The sequence below is a fragment of the Ciconia boyciana genome, chromosome 19, assembly GCF_034638445.1.
Source record: "Ciconia boyciana chromosome 19, ASM3463844v1, whole genome shotgun sequence".
NCBI lineage: Eukaryota > Metazoa > Chordata > Aves > Ciconiiformes > Ciconiidae > Ciconia > Ciconia boyciana.
Genome location: NC_132952.1, coordinates 5,264,998 through 5,288,142, shown reverse-complemented (window position 1 = coordinate 5,288,142; position 23,145 = coordinate 5,264,998).

Sequence of the window (23,145 nt, the reverse complement as noted above, 5' to 3'; positions counted from 1 at the left end):
AGAAGAGTGGTACTGTAGGTCCTACAAGGAGAGTAGAATTTAATTTCTAAGTGACAACTGGCAGTTTTGAAAGAGCAATTTAACCTGTCAGAAAGCAAAATAAGTTCACAATCATCTTAAAATACAGGCCCAAACAGGGTCTCATCCACTGACACGTCATCTTAAAAGTAAGAGAACAAACGTTTTTTACCTGAAGTCATACAAGGGAAGGGGGTTTGTCTGTTTTTAATGTTTCAGGAAACTGGTAAGAAAAGAGAGGAGCATTTCTCTCATTTGTCAGCTATATAGAGAAGTATCTGGATTTTGTCCAAATGCAAAAGCCACCCTCCAAACTTCCTTGATGTTTACTTACACATGACAAAGGAGTGGTAGTAACACAGATAGGACTACCAAAACTTGGAAGATATGGATATTTCATCAGGGAGAATAGTCATACAAGACAGAAAAGGACCTCCAGTGTTTGCGATTCCAGCCTCTCCCATCACAGATACCTGCTGCATACCTGTCTCAAATTGACCAAGACTCATCTTAAAAATAATCTGGACTTCTTACACTACACCATCACTTGGAGGTCCCTCTAGAACTTGATTGCCCTAAAGCAGCGCAGAAGCTTTCTCCTCCTGATTTCCAGCTAAAATGCTTACATCCATATTGTGCCATAGCTATTTACCTTTGCTGGTGTTTAACCTCACTGGTATAGAGAAGAGTCATTTCCCCTCTCAGCCTTTACTAAGCAAAATAAGGTTTCTTCCAGTATCTCTCTGGTGAAAGACTCTGGCCCAGTGAACAGAAACAGCATTCCTGTCTTGTGAATCTGAGAAAAAGAGCTTTTCCAGCCTCTCCCTGTCCCCATCCTGCTGCTACCCCAGAGATGCCTGAGTGAATTAAAGGGCTAAGTCTTTAATATTTCCAGCCTGCAGGAACGGAGAAAGCATTTTTTTTCTGCCCAACAACACAGGTCTGAGTGGACAGAACATTGCCTTTATCTTGTGTTCAGCTCTGAGACTGCATTGAAGGAGTGAAAAGGCATGGCAGGGAGCTCTAACTGTAAAACCTTATCTCTGCAATTTAAAAAGAGGCAGAAGGAGCAGAAGTCTCTTGGACACGGGGTGCCCAAGAGAGTTCCTGAGCTCTGGCTCTGCTGCTCATGCAGCAGAGTTGGCAAGCCTTTTGGAGAGCCTTGACCCAGCTGCAACACAGCAGTGACCTGCCCTTCCATCTGCTAGGAGCTATAATTTCAACAGACAGGCCAAAAATACCAGCAGTTCCAGGAGCCTTTCCCCCATGACCGGATAATACAATGCAATATGATATAATATGGTAATAAAAATCCCAAGAGAAATCTCCCAAGCAGAGCTCTCTCCCTTCTGAAGACAGCTTTCCCTACAAGTGCATGCACCTCCAACTCCTGTCCCCAGACTCAGATCCCTCCATCCTTTCACTAATGGACACCAATATTCTCATCCTCAATGTGTCTGTAGAAGACCTATTTCCCCATGACCCAGCATTGACAAGGAAGGAGGGCAGAGAAACATTTTGCCAGGGCTTCCTTTCTCCCCCTCTATGCCTCCCTCCTACTCCTGTCTGTCCTCACAGTGATGGATGGCTATTGGTTCTGGCTTCATCCGACAGAGAAATCTGTCACCTCATGCCAGGGAGAGGTGACAGCAAATCCATCAGCATGGAGACAGCAGTCACTTGCAGATTGCTTTCAAGGCCACTGGGGGCTGGATTCTTCTTTGCCTCCCACCTCTCTGGCTTCTCTCCTCCCCTCTTTTACACAAGTCTTAGTAAATCATCATTTGAACAAACCCATTTGGTCCCTATTGCATATCCAAATTCTAACAGCTTTGAATTTGTGTGTTATTGTCTTGCTTTAAAAAAAAAAAAAAAAGGGCGTTTTCCCACAAGAGTAGCTCATTATTAGATGTTCATATTTGGCCCTTTTGTTACTTCCAAAGCCTGGATTCAAATTCTACTTGTGTCCCCATGGGTTTATTAAGTATGATAGCATTGTTTGACCCAGAGAGGAACACTGGTCCAAATGGCAGCTTTTACCTGCCAAAATGTCTAACCTTCCAAATGGCAGACTACCCTGATTAGGGTAGTCTCAAGAACAGAAACACAGAGGATGCAATAAGGCAGGACACCAGCAAATGAAACTACAACCGACAGAAAGAGAGCAAAATGTTTCTCCATTCCATACTTACTCCACAGCAACTATCTTGCTCAGCCCTCTGAAATATTAGACTCCTTCTAGGTGAAAGACAGCAGCAGTCTACCAGCTGACATCTGGGCAGAGGATGCCAGAAATTCTAGACTGTAGCCGCAGCTCTGTCAATGCCTACCTCTCTGCTGGGCTCCTCACTTGACCTCTTTATGCCTCAGGCTTCCCCTAGGACAGTAATATTTATCTTCCTGGAAGTGCAAATAAGGCTTTATCAATTCATATATGCAAAGCTGTTTGAGATCTTCAGACAAAAGACCCTAACAAAGCATCATGATTACAGACAAATTCATTTCCTTCTGTTCCAAACACTGTAAGATATGATTATTGCCTATGTGACAGTACTACTTAGAGAGAGAGTTGGAGGCAGCCCTGTCTTACCGGGCTTACCTGGCTCTCTAAAGCACCTCATACTTGGGGGACTAAGTTTGTTTAGCATTCTCCATCCCTAAGGGCAGCCAGGAGCATCAGCATAATGAAGAGCAGTTTCTACTTTTGCTCTGCCTGCTTGCAAAGGCACAAGGGGACATCCTGGTGATTTTGAATTGCTTCTGACACGTACATTATACATAGAATGTGAAAAAGGTGGCAGTTTGTTGCCAGCAATGCCCCATTTCCCCTGAACACCAACAATACACCACTGCATCCAACTGTGTCAGAGAAGACAGGTGCCTGTGCCATTGCCCAGCTACCCCAGAAGGTGCATGCAGCCACACCAAGATCACTGGTGACAAACACCTGAACACCAAGACACATGATGTAGTGCAACGCAGGCTGCTCCAGCATCCCCAAACATCAGGCTAACGCCATCCACAGTAGTTTAAAATAAAATGGTCCTAAAAACGCTTTAATTTCTCAGTGACTTTTTTACTTTTAAATAACTTCTGCTGCCCTCTGAACCTTGATATGAGCTACAAAAATTGTGAAAGATACCAAAACCACGATGCCCTCCAAATCTGATGAGTGATGGGTGAGACAGCTGCAAAAACTACTGCATAATTCTAATGCCACATACACGCCACATCCTTTCATTTCTCAATGATCTCTGATTATAGGTCACATCTTCATTCTTTTGCACCCATACAAATCCACTTCACTTCTGGCCTTACCGGAGTCACTGTAGATTTAAAGTGACAACTCGGATACATGGTGGCTCTCTGAGATAAAGCCTACTGCCGCTCTGAGGTTCGACAGCAGTACAACCTAAGCCTGTCCCCAAACTTAATCCCTCCCTATAGAATTCCCCATTATATCCTCTGTGTGTCTAACAGCATGGCCAACACATGAGCATGAGAAAAGTGCATTCATCCCCCAAAAGGAGCTACCTTTGGATAGGACTGCAGCTCTCAGATATGGTAGGTAAAGAGATCTTGAGTACCTTATGGTCCCTGAGCCTGACCCTGTCTTGCCCCCTGGGTACGATTAGGAAAAAGGAACTCATTCTCATGAAACATTTGTGATCAGACTGTCCCACAGTTGCTTCTCTCCTGCAGTTGCAGGTGAGAAGCACAGAGCTGACAATCTGATTTTCAAGGCCTCTGAACACCAACTCATAGGCACAGATAAAGGGTAGGGTACAACGGGCTGACATATCACAATGGTTACAGAGCACCCCGCAATAAAACAGAGGAAGACAAGTTTGGAAGGAGTCAGGCACTCAGATGGAAGAGAGTGCTGTGAGGCAACGTGGCTTGGGAGGTGGGGGACAATCCACCTACTCTGTCACCATTCACCATAATGCAAGCGGACTTTCCTGAGTGTTCAAAGTCAGGGAGTGCCGGTGCAATCTGCACAGACCATTCACTGCTGCAGAGCAGCAGAGCGAAGGCTTCCAAGCTGACTGCAAGTTTCCTGGCCATGGTTCCCATTGCCTCACGGGATGTGGCTGGGGGGAAACACCTGGACTGCAGCCAGAAGGAGCGCCTGGCTAGGACCCTCCACTTGCAGACAACGCCCTGCAGGTTCCAGGCGAGGGCTGGGACACATGGGGACCCTGCTGGACTCCAGACTGCTGAGTGCAGGATGATTTATGGATCTTTGCAGATGGCATGTTCCAGCCAGAGGGCTCCAGACCAGAAAAACGAGAGCCTTCTGCTTCCTTAAAGGGACAGCTCTACAGTAAGTTTGCAGTGCTGAAGCAAAGTTAACTGTTTTGGCATTTTAATATTTTAAGTGCTGACCCCTCACTGATCCTGTTCAGCCTTTTAAATCTTTAATTTACTTACTTATTTGGGTTTTAAACCTTGCCTGCAATTGCAGCTAATTAAAAAGCTCATTAGTTGGCATCCTGAGCTGATTCCCTGGGCTTTATGTACTGTACAGCAGTATGCCTCCTGTGAGTTTGAACCATGGCTAGGATTGCTTGACTTGTTTCCTACCTCCCCAGCTTTATGAGGTGTTCCATATTTTGGAAGACTATTCCCCCTTCCCCTGATTTTTTTTTTTTAAACTACCATTTGCTGCAGTCTTCAGGCAACTTGGCAGCCATTCTGGCTATATACAGTAGCTGTGTCACAAATTTATTTATAGCTGTTCTTCCCCATGTTCAGAGCTAAGACCTCCCCATACTTGCAACCCCTTTCTAAAAGGGGCATTATATGTAGACACAAAAATCCCAAACAGATTAATTTCCAGCATCACATGCAGGGCTTGACTGGCCCAAGCGTGCTGTTAACATGCTCAGTAGGAAATTCCATCCTGCTTGAAGACAAACACCAAGGGCTAAGGCCAGAGTTGGAAAAAACAGGCCCTGATCTCACACACCACATGCAGAAGTCCCAGCACCGAAGCCCTGCTGTTAGAAACTTTGCCGCCCTGTCCAACCTTCTCTCCATACTTACCCAGAAGAGACACATGGAAGGACAGGACACTTACTTGCCTACGTTGTTCAGGACCTTAACTTTTCAGCCATATGTGTTGATTTTCAGACAGGCTGAGAGCACTCCTAAATTCCACCGACACGGCTGGGAACTGTGGCTACTCAGCCCACCTAACACTTAGGCTATATACTTACGTTATTTATTGATTCATAGCAGGAGGAAGTTGTAGTATAAACCATACAATACAATTTCTAAAGTAGAACACCAAAATACATTTCTGGAGTAGAAATAGGGTCACATTCATACTTCCCCTCCATAAGAATTTACTCCTTGAATTTGGTTTAGGGGTGGATGGATTCAAAGCCAGTAAACATTTTCCTGTTGTAGTACCGATAAAGCCAGAGTCCGTGCCAATTCTGGTGAAAATCTTGCCACAAGACATTATAAGATTTGGGAGTAGTCAAATTCATGCCTTAAATTCTGATCCGTCCACCCAACAAAAAACAGCCAACAGCATTGGAAAACCTCTCCTTCTCAAATCCACACATCCTTTCTGTAACACCATGATAAATAACATTTATTTTTGTATGTTAAGTAATATCCTTACAATTCAGTTCTTGTACTGTGGTCATTGTTGCCAAGTAAGTCACTTCGGTACAAAGCCTTAGCAGCAGTACCTGTGGAATTATTTGATAGCCAGACCACAAACAGCCAACTAACAGTTTTGGTCTAATAAAAGCAAAAAATCAAGACGAGCTGCATGAGGGAATAAAATTCCCCTATACACCCGCATCTTGCTTAGCTTGGGGTTAACCATACCCAGGATACAGGTTCGGAGTAGGCACTGTGTTATGAAAGAAAAGCACAGTCATAACAGATTTCCCTGACCCTCTGAGGGGCCCAGCTCTCCCAGTCTTTGTAAACGGACATAGGTGTTACATTCACTGCTGGTTGTCAAAAAAACCAAACAGCTTCAAAGCCACCCCTCTCCTGCAGGGCAGTTCTGTAGCTGGAGTCATCCTCCAACCCAGAGCTAACGTTAGCCCAAATTTTTCTTCGGATGATGCAAGCGCATATATCAATTTTCATTCCAGTGCATGCTGCCATGGCCATGTCTATCTGCCTTCCCTCATTTTCCCCTGTCCCTACCCACTTCTTTCTGCAGCTCTGGGCCTTTGCAGCTTGCCACAGCCAGCCTCTATCAGGGCGTTCTAGCAGAGTCCCAAATGGAAACTGGAATATGGAGCCGCTCCCTCATGAACTCCCCTCCCCTTCTCTGTCACCATCTGGCTGCTCTGCCTTCCAACAAATCCAGCAGCTCTGCTCCCTGCCTGGGGAACCTCCTGTTTTTAACTCCGCCGGAGAGCTCAAAACGTGGTTCCAGAGACTATTCCAGTGTAGGTCTGCACAATAAAGTTACAAAGGAAGCCGTGATTACAGAGCGGAGGTTTAAATGCATCTGAGACAGCTCCCCCCCCTACCCCCTAGCTGGCTGGCTGCTGCAGGCAAGTGTTAAAGCCCATCTGGGAAGAAACAGGCCTCCCGCTTCCTGCTGCCTCTGCCTGCCAGGATAGCCGGGAGGGATGGCAGGACGATGGACCAGAGCTAGACTGGAGCACAGGCGGCTGGGGATTGGGTTTGGCAATAGCTCAGTCGTCATGTTTTCATTTTACAAGGTCAAAACCAAAACCACCTCTGGTTTGGGTTTTGCATTCATGCCTACAGAAACATGAGAGTATTTTAGATTTAGTAAACCCCCGCTTCACACACCCCCCCCCCCCCATCCCCTGTCTTCCCAGCTTGCTGGCTTGTGACCAGCAACATCTAAAATAACCATCCCCTCCTTCCCTAATTCCTGTCTTGCTTCTAGGACTGTAAAGAGAATAAAGTAAAAACAGATAGACAAAGGCCATTCTCAGTGCAGCAACTGCTGGGTGCAGTCCCTGACTGGCCTAGCATAGTCCAGCCAAGGAAGGTTGCAATGAGAAAGGCAAACGCAGCTCCGTCCAGCTCAACCCAGACAGACTGGAGCAACAGGGAGTGAATGCTCCGGTGAGACAACAGCCAGAGAACACAAAACTGCGCTCCGAAGTATACCAGAATGAAAGTGGTCAGGCAGTGAATGACAGTACCTGGATCACGATGTAAATACCAGGAAACTTCAGAGTGCGGTTTGGTTCTAGAAAGGATCATGATCTATGCAAGAAATCCTAAATCCTCGAACATCCCTCACTTGCCTTGCGTGTCCTCCTTACTAACCCTACAATCCCCAAAAATGCAGGATCCAGCATCCTGCATCTTGGAGTACTCCATACTCCTCTGGCATGCCTTCCCTCACCTTTAAACATACCCATTTTTGGTACTTACTGGTACCTTCCATCAGCCTGTTACCCCTTCTCTGAGGGTCAAAAGCAGGACAGGGCTGTTTCAAACACATCCCTGAGGCTGACTCGCCTTTGCTATTCTTTGAACTGCTGCTGCTGCACTAGACTGAGAACCACGAGAAAAGAGGGACTGCAAGAACCCAGGGGTGAAAGAGAGGAGGTTAGAGTCCCAGAAACAGAACTGGATTCCCAGTGATGAAATACAGTGGGTCTATCAGGACAGAAAGCGGGAATCCAGTGTGGGAACAGCAGAAAGCACGCATCAGGGCTGAGTTGTCTCTTTGGACTGGAAGAGCCAGGATAGCAAATCAGGTTTGAAGCATTTCAAAAGATTCATGTTTGGTGGAGCCTGGGGCTGGAACAGTAGAAGATGTTATGGGTCAGGACTGAGGTCTCCAGCAAAGCCCACTAGCTGACTAGGGATAAAAGTTTCTCCAGTGCTTTTCTACATGTTATCTGTCCGTAGCCACGCTGGTAAGCCCATTGCTTCCCTCAGCACCAAGAGCAGCCTCTTCTCTCTTTTCCAAGAGAAAAATCCCTGGAAACATTCTTCCCTCCCATAGGCACACACACAAACCCCTCTGTGCTGGGCAGCAGATTTTCAGCAGCTGTCTTTGAGGGGACAAGACTCCGTACACATGCATCTCATCCTCGTGTGCTTTATTATCATGTCGACTGTAGGTTACGCTTTGCTGCAGGCATCACTAAGACTGCTTAAGGCCAAAAGGGCCTTAGGTCCCCTCCCCTTCTTCCCCACTGCTTCTCTTTTCTTTCTTTCTTTCTTTGCTGGAATAGAGCAAGCAAGCAAGCTATTATTGTTGGTCTGGCCTAGTACAGTTCCTTTTGGCAGTCACAGGCCTTGGACCTCAGCCAAGGTCTATCCCAGGGGATGTTGGGAGCGCTTTGAAAATTAAATCTCTCAAGAACTCACAAGGCTGCAAATGCCATGATGTTGCTTGACCTTGGGTTAAACTCAGCGGAAGAGGAGCAGAAGCGGTGGCGGCAGCAGCCACTGCCACATTGCTGGCCTCAGATAACTCCCGGGAAGAAGAGCCCTGCAGGGAGTCGGGGTGAGGGGAGGCTGGGGGGAAAGAGGCGGTGCACAAGCGGGAAGCCAAGCAGGGGAACTGCCATTCTGCATTAGCCCCCAGAGGACTGATCAGTCCCTGCCACACATTCATTTTTTGCTCCAGACCCTTTGATGCCTTGTGAGAGTTGCATGTATTATTCTTGCACAGATTTTAAACGAACCGTGCCTCTTAATATCAAGAAAATAGCATCATATGGGTAAGTGCTGAAGTATCCCTCCCACTATTGTCCCCAGCATACACAGCAATTAAATATGAGCTTGTGGGGAGTAACGGTCCACTTCACCAACATGGCACGGACTAGCACACAAAACTGCTCTTTGCCCCTTGCTCAACAAGTCCCAGCCCTCAGGGTATCTCTCCCCACTCTATTCTCAGCTGCCTTCTTCCCCTGTCCACATTTAACTCCTGATCTGGGTGAAATACCAGGAGGCCTGACCCTTTGTCACTTCAAAATTCTCCAGGACAAGAGGTCTTTTCTCTCACGGATGGAGAGTTCTAAAACAAGCCTTATCATTTAACAATAATGCACTTGGGAGGCACCTTCTTTCATGTGCTTTCCTTTCTGAGCAGCGCCATTATAGTCCAGACAGCTCCAGCCACTAGGGAAAGCAAAGAGCACATGTTCTGGGAGCTCCCCATTCCTCGAGGAGTCAGCTGGCTGGAGAGAGGCAGCAAGGGAAGCCTCGCTTGCAGGTACCTTTGTGCACAGTCAGTGCTTTGTCATGGAGATTCTGCAGGTCTTGCAAAGTCTCCGCTGGAGATGCTACAGCTAATGGAAACCTCTTTAGCTTCCCCCCTCACTGTAGGAAGTCCAGGGGGAGCTCAAGAGGGATTGATGGATGGATCCCTGGAGATGCTTTGGGATCAAGTCCATCTGCCCTTTCCAATTCAGTGTGCGTAGGGTTGTGCTAGGCTGGGTGTGGTATGCACATCTCATTATGTTCTGCTGCAGAGCCTCTGCTTCAGCAAACCTCCCTGCGGCCCCGTGTTCCCTGGAGCTGGCTGATTATTTTTGTCTCGCGCTGGAGGCCTGGATGCTTCTGAGTATCACGACATTTGTGTAGCATTTCTCCTACGGTCCCTCCCCTTTCAGTTCCCCCCACTGCAGTCCCAGAGAGACGATCCAGATGGAATTGCCCAGCCACCCTCTGATCAAGCCAGGGAGATTTGTAATTAGGACTCGACAGCTATTATCCCATGACAGCTGAGTGCCGTATCCAGGCAGCCCGGAGGCCACAAAAGGAATGTGAGGGTTTTAAGGAAGGAGGGAAGACGCGAGCGCTTTTCAGCTGTGCCATATTGCGCCAGCCCCAGTGACAACATCCCACCTGCCAGGCCCAATTCCAAGGGCAGCGTCAGTGCAAAAGGGCAAGGGCGATGGAAGAAGGGGAGGAGGATGGGCGGCAGCTCCAGGGGTGCGGGGGGGGTGGGGGAAGAGACCAGCCTAGCAATTCCGCCCGGGGCGCAGCCAGCTCTGTCCACCGAGGCAGCCAGGACAGTCTGCTGGAGCAAGGGGGCAGAGGGTCCGATGTCAGAGTTTGTCCCCACGGCGGGGCCGCGGTGGCGCCGTCCAGGCGTCACGTCCCGCAGTTCAAATTCCTCTGGGTGACACATGGCTCTGGAGCGCAGCCATGGGTGACTGGAGCGTCCCAAGAGGGGAGCAGGTGTCACCATCCCCCCTCACCCTCCCTCAGTTTTCCACATACACAGCCAGGCTTCCTAAAACAGAGCCCTCCTGCTTTAAAAAGAGACGGTGCCTGGATCTAGGGGTCTTTCCAAATATTTGTTTTATTGCCAAGCCTTCACAGAGGTCAAGGAGGAACATGCTCTCTCACTCCTAAGCTCCTCTCTTGCTTGCTCTGTGTCTGCTGTTGCCAGAGCCGTGGCACCTCCGCCTGTCTCTTCTGCTCCAGTAATCACCAGCCTGCTGGCACACAGAGAGACAGAATGGCAACAGCAACAGAGGGCTGGCTGGGTCACAGACCACCAAGCAGAGCTGCAAGTGCAGGGTACAGGCAGCTTGCCCCATACACAAACCAAACCCCGCGAATTTGGGATCTAGTGTGTCAGGATGGGAAAAATCAGGTTGCCCTTCAGAGAAAGACAGGACTCTCAATGCCCTGAGATGCTCCACCCTTGCCATTCTAGACTTCGCTGCTTCAAAACACATCAGACTTTGAAACAAGCACTAAATCTGTTAGACAAGTAGTAAGAAAAAGTAAAACCCAATCCGCACCATCTCACAGAGAGCCTTTACCATCCAAGGACTGTGTATTGGTCCTGGAAGGCAACAGGAAATTAACAGGGGCCAGCAAAGGATGTGAAGAAACAGTAAATAAACCCCAGAAACCAGGACGGATGACCAGTAGCCATCTCCCCCCTTTAGCCGCACACACTCAAGACTTCCCAGCCAGTACATATATTCCACTTTTTCCAATGGGGTTTGCATTGTTGCTGGCTTGAATACATTACAACATGCTATTTACTTCTGGCTGGAGACCTTTGTGCAGTTTCCCCTCCTGGCCCCACAGATCAAACACGGATGGACTCTGCCCTCAGAGTAGAACAAGCCAGATTCAGAAGGGGCAGGGGAGAGGAAAGAAGAGGTCTGGGAGGTTTAATGCCCCAAAGCATCTAAGTTGGCCCTCCTGCACAGAGCTTCTGCCAAGGCCGGAGGAAGTGAGTCACTGCCGGGGCCGGAGGGGGAGGCTCCAAAGTTCGTAGTCACCCCCTGGAAAGGCCTGGAGCAGCGGACAGGCTCTGCCCAGGGATCAGCCAGCATTCGATTCCTGTTTGTGTCCCAAATGAATCATTCCCAACAGCTGTCGCTGTGCCTGACTGTGCTCCTCATGTGCTTTCTATTAGCTGAGAAAACAAGCCAGGCTGCTCCCGAGCATGGGGAGTTTGCCTTGTGGCAGTGGGGGGAGTGGAGAGGGGAGAACCTGGGAAATCCAACTCTGTGCTTTAACCCTGCGCACAAGGTGCTGGTTTCTGTGAGTGGGAGCAGGCACCACTCACAGGCTCATTGGGGTGCCCTTGACCCCACTTCTGCACAACTTTCTTCTCCACTCAGCTTCTTAAATGCAACTTCTGTCATCAAACTGACTCCCATATACATGCCACTATTCCTCAAAAGCTACAACCCTATGCCTGGCAGAGCCAGCCTTTCAAGAAGTCAAGAGACCACAACCCAGAGAAACCTTCCCATTCAAAAGTTGTAGCAATGCCCTGCAGGCATCACCCACAGTACCGTGCAGCCAGGAGGGAACCACAGCACAACAGAGTCAGAGCAGGGAATAAGGGCCTTCACCAGCATGAAAAGAGCCTGAGGAAAAAAGCCGAAGCAAAGCGGATGGAAAGTCACAGCCTCCCTGTGTGACCTTCAGTAAGTCTCTGTGCCTCAGTTTCACCCCTTCTGCTAGGCAGAGGTGAGGGTGACCGAAGTGGGCTGGGAGGACCTAACAGCTCTCGAAGCTCTTTGGTGTACTCACAGGCAAGGAGCTATAGACATGCAAAAGTGTGGCTGTTAATTGAAAGAGCACAAAGAGAACAGCCTAGGCTTCACTCCCCTCCTGCTTTGGTCACTCCCCTATGGGAAAAATGCTAGGGTTGTGCTTTCCACCTCAGCCAAAAATAATCAGCAAGCTGCAGGGGGTAGAGGGCCTGGGGAGGGAGAGAAAATTTCTCTTCTCAGGCTGCCAGAGCAGAGAGGCTGCAGCACGTAATGAGAAATGCATTCCTTCTCTCCCCATTCCCTCTCCTGCAGCCACCTCTTCACAGAAAAAGCATATGGGCCTGCTCCAAAAGACACAGGAGTGTGAAGCCCAAGCCAGTGGTTCTCTACTTCCCTTTGAGACAAAGAGTCTGCAAACTAAAATAGGATGTTCGTGCATTAATCCCATTACTGCTCTCAGATGGCCTCCAGCCCCCATCAAGTACAGCTTGAGGCGAATGGAAAATACAAAGTTATGCTGAGTGGACAAAAGATAGGTAATGCTACAAAAAAAAGGCTGGGCACCCATCCCCTTCTGACGCCTCAATAGCGCTATGGGCTCCTCAGCTACCATAGGAGCCAGGCCAATTACTGCACTCCTGGATTTCAAAACCACTCCACAGGCTTTCAGTACACTCACCTAATAGACCTGAAGTAATAATTCAACAGAAGCAAAGCATTTGTGGGACTGAAATCCCATTTCTCAGGGAAACATGGCACTTCAGGGACTGAATAGCACTGACTTTTGATGATTTTTAAGCAAAATCTTCCAAAAGTGGAATTTAGCCACGTGAAAAATCACTGTCTCATCTCTGCTCATACATCCACATTCAGGGTTGCACACTGCACTATCCTGCATTTAGGAGCATTCTATCCTGCAGCTCTGAAACACCTTCCCAAAATCTCTCTTATGTCATTCCCTCCTCATATCTCTACCAGTATCTGTTCCTTACCAACATCACTATGGAACTGGCTAGTGAATTACTTGGAATGGAGTTTTTTGGAGAGATGCTACATAAATAAGACTCAGACAATATTCAGCTTATTTTGATTAAATAAAACCATTTGGTTTTAATCCTGCCACTGAGAAAAGGAAGCTATTCAGTTATGTCTCATAGTCAAGGCCTAGTTCGTTACTGTATGATATGTCTTTACAATGACTGAGTCTCCAAGCTCTATCATGCATTGCATACAAGATCCTTCCCTGACTCCGTGCCTCAAATTCTTCATCTATTCATAGGGGACAATAATATTTTCTATCCTTAGTAAAAAGAATAATAAGACAGCGATCTTTGAGATTTAAAATAGAATCACTGAGGTTGGGAATTGCTAAACACCATCACCCTGTATGCTCCTTTACCAGCTAGTGTCCCATACACCTTCACAATATAAAACTGTTTGCATTCACTTTATTTCACCCATGTCCACTGAAACCAAGGCGGGGTCTTAACCCAGTGTTCAACTGGAGCCCAGTACACTCATTCGGATAGCAACCAGGCCAGAGAAGAGTGCAGAACTGGCCAAGTAACACAGGCAATACATCTCTCTCATGTCCACTATTTACATACTATTCACAGCCGAGTAAAAAGCAGCCCATTTTTGTGCCAGCATCGCATGCAAAAACCCACCACCTAAACATGGGACCGCGCTGAAACATTCCCCTACATTATTTTAGTGTAAAAAAAAAAAAAAAAGCCTAAATCATTAAAACAACACTATAGAGAACAGTGGGAAAAAGAATAAAGGGAAAGGAAGTAACAAACTCATAACTAAACCCAACCCAGACCTCCACCACAGTATATCAGGGCAGATACATAAAACTTGTCAGTGTTAATAAAAAGGCTTTCTCTAGCATTAGCAGGAAATCCTCATCTCACGTGCCTCTGCCTAGTGTGCGGGCAATGGACTGTCATACTTATCTGTGTTGCAGATAACCTTTGGACAAATGTAAAAGTTCATTCTCAATGTAGTCCCTGTGCTTTGACTGGTGCTATGCTTTCACTGCTAAATAAAACAAGTCTGTGTCAAAAGACAGCTGATGTGTGTGGTGTTAAGCACACTACTGCTTCCAGCTTTCATTTTCCAGAAGATGTTGCTGGGGCTGCTGCTATAGCCTATATCCTGTGGAGATGGACTTGACTAGAGTATTGCAATTTGCTTTCTCCAACATCCTATTGCTGACCCTTGGCTGTGATTGTTGTGTTTCAAATCACCACACTTCCTCCTCTTAGTCAGAAACTTGGCTTCTCTCTAGAGGATGTTCAGGAGAGAAATATAGGTCAGAATAACTCTCCACCTTAAACTCCCCAGCATCTTCGCCTCAGCCACTCCTTTTCCACGTCATTAGCGTCAGGGCTGTAGGATGCCAGGAAGAGGAAGCCTTCAGTGGGAGCTCAGGGCTAATTGACATGCCTTTCAGGCAGCAGCGGTGCCAGGAATCGAACTACTGTCCCCAGGGAGTGGCGGCAGAGGCAGCAAAAACCTTCGTCAGTGGCAGACGAGTTTTTCCATTTCCTTGGTTTCAAATCTTGCTTCTGTTCTCCCCAGTCTCTGCTGTGGCTCCAGCCGTGAATTCTAGGGAAGCCCAGCTGCCTCAGCAGGTATGGTCTCGTTAATGAGCAATTAGCTCCTAGCCTAATTGGGCAGCAGAATGGCTAATGAGGCCAGCCATAGTTGTTTGTGCCCTCATTATCCTGTGCTCAGCCAGTGGTAATACTGAACTTCTGTCCCATTTCCGTCATGCCATGATCAGAGCACTGGCTGAAAGCTTAGATGTGCCAGTGCTCGCTGCCTTTTAGTGCTCTAAAGTTGATGGTTTGTCTTACCTGTTTCCTCTAGCAGGCCTGGAAAAGCTTCTCTTACCCCTGCACTACACATCCAGATCCTCCCTCCCTTGTCTGACTCCTACTCTTTTACTCAGCAGGTTTTTGATCTCTCTTCTACATATTCATATTTGTGAACATAGATACATACAAATATTTCAGTATCTGTCTATGCAGACATACGTACTTATATATACATGCATACAAGGTTGAGACTTGTGAAAATGAACAAGGGTAGTGCTTACCTGCCTAAGGAACACAATTGGTTAAAACATTTCCAGTGCAATACAGAACACTAACATGTCTGACTTTAGCACGTATCAAGAAGGGGGTCTAACCAACCAGGCACTCTTAGCACCCAGAGAGGAATCCTTGCGCCAAAGACTGTGCAATGTTAGAAGGAAGGCAAGGTTGATCTGAATCTTTGCTTTGTAATTCTAAGTCACAAATCTTCAGGAGTCCTAAGTTAGTTCAAGTTGCAAATCACACAAGCCTGTTTCGATCTGCTCTACTTTGCATTCCAAGTTAGGGAGTCACTAGTTGTTGGATTTCGCCCAGCATCATAGCTATTTTCTATCATTTTTATCCCTGAAGTGAACAATAAGGATAGAAGGAGAAAAATGAGCTGCTCCTTCTTTGCAACAGCCACTGACCAGACTCTGCTGAATGCTGGGAGGTTGGGAAATCTTTGTGAAGTTGTCTGTCTCACAGTTCTGAATATACCAACTAAAAAGAGTCTATCCTCACACATTGCAAAGCATCCTACAGGAAAATGATTCTTTCACAGCTCCAACAGTAGGTACAGCAGTTCTTAACAGAAAACCTCAACATTATGTGCCAGTTTAACGTGATACAGAAAAGATGCACTATCCAGTTAAGTAGCAAAGCTCTTTGGCAGAACGTATCTTTACTTTCCAGCACTGGGATTCAGAGATCTCTTATGAAAAGTGGCATGTGACCCTTAATGACAGCAGACAGTCGAGGCGGGGGGTTTTTTTTGCTTTTTGTTTGTTTGGGTTTTTTGTTTGTTTTGTTGTTTTTTTTAAGTCTTATCTAGCTGCTGGGTTTTGGACAATCCAAGTCACATTACTAAGATGTGAAATATTTCATAGCTCTACCTGCTGCAGCAATGAACTGTGTTCCTTCTAGGATTGATTATTCCAACTTCTTGCTGTTCCTGATAAGGCTTTCCAGTGGCTGCTGATGGTTTTAAACATGGCTTCTTCTGCCTCCAGGGTACTTTCTTATATTAAATTATCTCAACATATCACACCCGCTTTTTAGTCGCTTCACTGCCTTCCTGTTAAGAACCAAAATGATTTTTTAACTGCTCTTTTGCCCTAGAAGGACTTGTTTGACCTTGTTCTACCCCACCTAGCGGTTCTCCTCCTAGCTCTGGCTCCATGAAATCACAGCCAGTACAAGAGATCCTGTCACCTCCAAATGCCTGTACATTATGAGACACCTCAATGTCCACTTTTCACTGAGCATTTTTACTTTCACTGACCTGTACATTTTTGGAACCCACAGACTGAAAATCAAGACAAAACTTTCCCCCTTCTCACTCTTTATACACACGTCTTACCATTGCTTTTTCTGACAGTCTTGAAACAGTGGGCCAGCCTGATCACCCATCCAGAACAAACCCCCTTAGCACAGAATAAGCAGCTTTCTTACAAAAGGAACTAGGGGTACCTGCTACCCCAGTGCTAACGATGCTGTCAGAGCAGGCACATCACTCAGAGGCAAACATACCCCTTAATGTTTTACACATATGGAGAAAAGAAAGACTGAATCAAAGGCCCCATTTTAAGTATTGAGCTTTTTTTTTAGGCCAAACTCTCTCAACATTCATTCATTCATTCTTGCCCAAGCTGCTAGTAACCAGACTAAAATCCAACACATTTTTCCACAACCAACCACAACACAGATGGACAACCTTTTTTCATCATAGCTTCCCAACATTATGTTGGGCCCCTTCAGAACCTTTGTCACTTAAGATCCCAGAGCATTTAACAATCCTTAATGCAAGCTTCATACCACTCATAAGTCTACAGAAGAGGAAGCTGAAGCACTGAGAAAGACTGAGCAAGCAGTGGCAGATAAACCTTCTCATAAAAAACATGCTGTGCGTTGAACCATTAACAACCTGTACTAGTATCTTTAAAGGGCTAATTTAATGAATGGAACAAATGCTGAAACACAAGCCAGTTAAGAGAAGCTTCTCACGTCTTTTCCCTAGCATGTGCTGAAATCCTTCCTTGCTATTGGGAAAAAGAGAAGCACGGTCATGTGCATGGGATTGATTTCCCAGAAGTCCAAGACTGCATAATACCAGGCATTCCACAGGGGCAGGCAGCAAACAGAATATTGTGTGCATTTTTGACAGTCTCTCCTTTTACTGTGGGCTCCCCACAGTGTTCCTTTTTAAAAAAGCTTTTGCACAGCCCTGTTTATATCTCCTGGCTCACCCGCCTCCTCTTGCTAATATTTTATTTATTGCATCCTGATCCTAACGAGTGAGCTTCTTCCCCAATCACTGCTAATTAGACTGGGTGTCTCTCCAGAGCTTGTACGCACACGGATCTAGACAGAACATAGATGTGCTTTGCAATTCACAGGAAGTATTCAATGTCCATATAGATTGTCCAAAGACTTGAATATTTTACCCCCAAGTCCAGGTATCAGCAAGCAGAATTAATATTGCATTTCACTGAAAGTAGAAGATAACAAAAGATTGGCCAAGCCTATATACTGATGTGGCAAAAGCAATACAAAGGAAGACACGTAAGGGGAACTATTTCTCTTCCCCCCTCTCTGGTCTGTTTCAAAAAGCTGGTTACTGGCTCAGGGTTGAATCTTGTTGATCTTAAAGTCATCTCTCTGCCTTTGATACTGTCAAGAAGTTTTCCCAGCCAAAATTGCAGACTTTGAATTTCCTTTTCAGGGTGAATCCATGGTTGGTACTCTCTTTTTGCATCTTCAGGACAAAAGTGGAGAAGATGAGGTGAAGCCATGAATGTAGAATGGGAGGGACTTGCCAGGACCTAGATAGTGGTTGGGTGCCTTGCAGTAAAAGCTAAATGAAAGGGCGTTTCTGGAAGATAGAAAGATGGTACTGCAGTCCAAGGAAATGTCTCCAGAAAATAAGCAGTAAATCTTGTTCCCTGTATTTAAGAAATTAATGTTGGTATTGGACCAGGGACATCAGAAATGGCAGAAGGGACTTTCATACTGAAAAAGGTATTTACAATACAGCAGATCTTAGACAAGTGAAAGGAAAGCCGTATTTCACCTAATGAATTCAGTCGTTAAACAAAATTAACAGCAGCCATTTCTCATCCATTGCAGGAGAAGGTAAGAATAGTTTGGCCAACCCTATGTATCAACACAGAAAAGGCAACTCAAAGGACGCCCTTCTAAGGACGTTTTTATATATGGATACATGAAGAAGTCACTTAAATAGGCTCAGTTCCAGGGAAATAGTGAAAATGCAACCAGCAGAAGCTATGTGTAGGGGCTGGTAGCAAGTCAGGAGTTGCTCAAAGCAGGATTTAAACTTCTGACCTTCCAGCTCTGGGAACAGGGGGGGGGGGGGGGGGGGGAACACAGTAGAGGTGGATGGGGAGTAGGGGAGAAGGTCATAAATCTTTTCATTCCTCCACAAGCATTCAGAGTGACATGAATGAGTTGTTCCCCAACAGCAATGCTGCAAAAGACGAGGAGCTGAGCAGGTGGGCTGCAGGCTGGACTCTCAGGTAGATACCACAGAGCAGTTCTTCACAGGAAACAAATGAGTGATTTGGGAGTCTGGCTCCAGTCAAATCACCTTTTCCCACCAAAATAGTAATGACAAGTTAAAAGGAGAAATCTACAAGCTCCAGCATTCCTGCATGGGGGATAAGGGAGATGTGCTCCTTGGTGCATGGCAGAACGGGGCGCTGTCATTTATCTCCTCACCAAAGATTGCATTAAAAGCCAAAAAGCCACAAGCTGGATGCCATGCACATGCTGGGCAGAAGGCCAAGGGTCTTGCTCTTTCTCACTTTACAAACGTAGGCCCCCAGCATAGGAGATGCTAAATATCAAAGGGCATAGCTTGAACTGTCCCACATACTTGGCAGGGTTGGTGGGGAGAGGGTTAACACCTGGCTGTGAGGACAACATGAAAGCCAAAGAAGGCTCTTTCTTAGTAACATTGTCCTGGTTTCAGCTGAGATTGAGTTAATTTTCTTTATAGTGGCTGGTATGGGGCTATGTTTTGGATTTGTGCTGAAAACAGTGTTGATAATACAGAGATGTTTTAGTTGTTGCTGCACCAGCAGCAACTGGACTTTTCAGCTTCCCATGCTCTGCCAGGTGCAGAAGAAGCTGGGAGGGGACACAGCCAGGATAGTTGATCCAACCTGCCCAACGAGCTATTCCATACCACATGACGTCATGCTCAGCATATAAAGCTGGGGAAGAAGAAGGAAGGGGGGGACATTTGGAGTGATGGCGTTTGTCTTCCCAAGTCACCGTTACGTGTGATGGAGCCCTGCTTTCCTGGAGATGGCTGAACCCCTGCCTGCCCATGGGAAGGGGTGAAGGAATTCCTTGCTTTGCTTCGCTTGCGTGTGCAGCTTTTGCTTTACCTATTAAACTGTCTTTATCTCAACCCTCGAGTTTTCTTACTTTTGCTCTTCCGATTCTCTCCCCCATCCCACCGGGGGGGAGTGAGCAAGCGGCTGCGTGGTGCTTAGTTCCTGGCTGGGGCTAAACCACAACAAACATGCTGGTTCATTCCAAGTTCATTTGTGGGGTAATCAAGTGGTTTGCTTTTGGCTACTCTTGATTGACTTCCACCTGGCTGGGATTCAGACAGTCATGACAGACTACACCAACATATACACCAGCTCTTGACACTAGACTTCCTGCTCCTTGCCCCAGGGCTGAGGACATCTTTGCAGAAAGACCTTGTACATGGATGGTTCTGCCCTGCTGCAACTAAAGGTTTGAAAAGCAGGCACATTATATTTCTTCCCATGTCCCAGCACATACATCTTTATGCCCACTGTTGTTCTGTGCTCAAACAATTCAGTTGGAATAGGTCACAAGTTTGAGCAGTCTAGGAAAAAGAGCAGGTGCACAACGCAGGCATGCTAGGAATTGTCTGGGCCAGTGACAAAACAAAGAATAGGAGTGACATCATCTCAGCTTCTCCACATCCATTTCTCCATCTTCTTCTCTCCCTCCCCCATGCTGGTGAATATTGCCAGAGGTACCTGCGGGGCTGTCGGTGACCTCTGGCCACAAACCACTTACAGGTTCAAGCAGGAGAGGGAGAGGCTTCCAGCCCTTCCAAACCGCTACAAAATACCCCAAAATGATCCAGAGGGGCCATTTTTAGTATAAGCAGACTTAAAAATGGGGCAGAGACTACCTCCTTGATTTTGAATCAAAGAAATATAGAAGCAGCCAGAGTTGCTGACTGATTCTGGATCCTACCGCAAACTCCTGTCCCTGGGCCATTTGTTCCCGTCTGCTCTCACAGGAATGACAAGGCATACTCCTCATTGCTGTCTTGGAACAAAACCTCATGGAAAGAACAAAGCTAAACACTTCTGACTGAGCAACTAAGACTTAAGAGACACTTCTGGCACTTGATAGCCAGATGACTTTACATCTGTAAGTATCTACGACACCCAAACTCCCCTGCACTCACGCACTATGCAAGAGTACATACTAGTTGCTGACCTGGTTGTAAAATTGGCCTTTGCAGCTATAAAATAGGAACCTAGCATTTCAGACAAGCCTAGCCAAGCTCTATTAGGCTTGGCTTCTTTGACTGCAGCCCAGTTGGAGAACATTTAGCCTTGTCCTTGAACTTGTAACATGTTTTTCCCTGCCTTTCAGGAGTGCTGATGAGTATTTCACTGAGGCAGAACAGGTTGTGTTTCTCCCTTTAAAAGCAAAGTTTGTGATGTGATTTCCCCATGCCCTTCATCCCACAGGAGCTCCAGCAATGGCTGTAGTGAAAAACCGAGCTGGAGCTTTCCTTGGCCTTCCCAGGGCCTGTCATCAGTAAATAGCACTTGGGAGAGCATGATGCAGTGGCCAAGTTCTCTCAAATCCTGGAGCTCCCCAGCAAAATAGATGCATGCGGAAAGGTCATGAAACACTTGCATACAAAGAGCTAGGGCTGGAGACACACTGCAGTGAACAACCTCTAGACAGATGGGTTGGAAAAAATTAAAAAGGGATCCAACTCAAAGAATTTCCTCTCCCCTTTATGACATTATTTGCAAAGGGTCAGTGCCCTGGTCTTCAGAAAAGGTGCCAAGAAGGTTGCAATAGCACTCACACACCTGGGAGACAGAGCCTGCTTTCCTTGGAAAACCCAATATCAGACAACCTGATAAGCACAGACTCTGTCCCAATAAGCTAAGAGGCAGGACAAAAAGAAATTGGGACAAAGAGAAGGGGCATTTCAAGGCTTGGAATCAACACCCAGACCAGCCCCTATGGACATTTTGCTGGCAGATTTGCATGCACAAGCAGTGCTATACAGACACACACAAATTCAGCATATGCATACACACACACAAGCTACACGGATATATAAACACAGACCCCTGAAGGAGGCAGGAGCCAGGCACCTGCTGTCAGTTCCCTCTGCCTCCCTCAGGGACTTCGATCAACACAGTTGCTCTGAGCTCCTGTTCCCTCACAATTTGTTTTCTGTAGCATTGACAAAGTGCTGCTGGTATTCTTAATACAGGCAAGGCACCACTCCCACCCTCAAAGAGCTTGCCTAACACCAGTAATTAGAGACATTGCATAACATAGCTAATTACTACCTCAATTTACTTTAAATAAATAATTCTTAGATATTGTCAGCTAGCCACAATCTCTTAATAGCCTTTACATAAAAAAAAAAAAAAAAAAAGAAAGAGTTAACACAAAGTATTATTGCATATTTCATGTAAAGACACACAGGTATCTCCAGCCAGGAAATTCGGTTACTACTGACAGGCTGAGCTGACACCAAAACCTGACCTCTCTGCTGTGCACAGAGAGGAGGCAGCGAAGACCCCAGTTTGTGATTTGGAATGAAACGTCTCAGCATAGAGTTGCATGGCGTTTGTGACCAAGTCACATCCTCAAGTATTCTTGACCATGACATGCTTGGGAGCTGTATGACTCACAATAGAGCAGGTCCAGAGCTGCAGAAAGACTCCACACCTGTCTCTGAACTGAAACATTTTATTCTATTAAACAATCCTATCCCAACTTCTACCCTTGAGGGGGAACCACTTTTAGGGGACCTCTGCAACAATGTAAGGTTTGGAGGGCTTGGGGGTAGGGAATTAATGGGGGGAGATGGCAGGAACTGTCAAGTGGGCCCCTACTATCATTCTCTGTCTTTTGAAATTGATTTTTGGGAGACAAAGTATTTGCCACATAGAAGAAAAGCAGTCCTCTTCCTACCTGCCCCAAGGAACCCTCTGCATCCCATGCAACACTCCTGCCCGCCATGTTATTTCACTGCCTGCCTTTCTGCCTCCACACATTGCGGCCCAGTGGCCTACGCTTACACTTACTTCATCTGCTACCCAGATCCTCAGAGACTTTCAATGGAGTTGGACGTTGACCTCAACAGAAAATGCTACAGTAGTGAGACCAGCAAACAAATGTCCTATCTACCAAACAGATCAAACAAACGCAGAGCTCTGACCTCCTTTACCAATACTTAGTCCTGCAGACCATCAGGGACTGGGTGGTGCATAACGTGAAGGCAGGGTTTGGGCTGCCAGAAATGCAGGCTGGCTAAGAAGGGGCCCTGGCTCCATGTCTGCAGGTGCCTACAGGTTGAAGCTGTGCCCAAGCACAGTCCATGCACACCAGTTTCAGACATACTCCACAAGCCCCTTAGTGCTCTGACACCAGGAGCTGGGCACCCACTCTGAGACAGGAATACTACAAGGGAAACTTTCAGAAAGCCAAACGCCCTGTAAGACATCTTGAGATAGGTCCCCTCTTGATGTGCAGGAAAGAGAGGAGTAATCAATAAGGTCAGAAGCATTTTATGTAGGGCATCCTCTACCAATACAACAGAGACCAGTCCTTACTAGACCAATACTGTTTGACAGCAGCCATTGATCACCGCAGTACATCTGCTTGATAAATGACATCTATCTTCAGCAGTAACTGACAGGCACTCTGGCATGCCCTCCAGACAAATGCTAGCTCTCAAGAGGCCGTGACAGTCAAACCAAGAAAGCCAAAAAATCTAGAAACCAAAAAACCCCTTGTGCCGTCATCCAGCT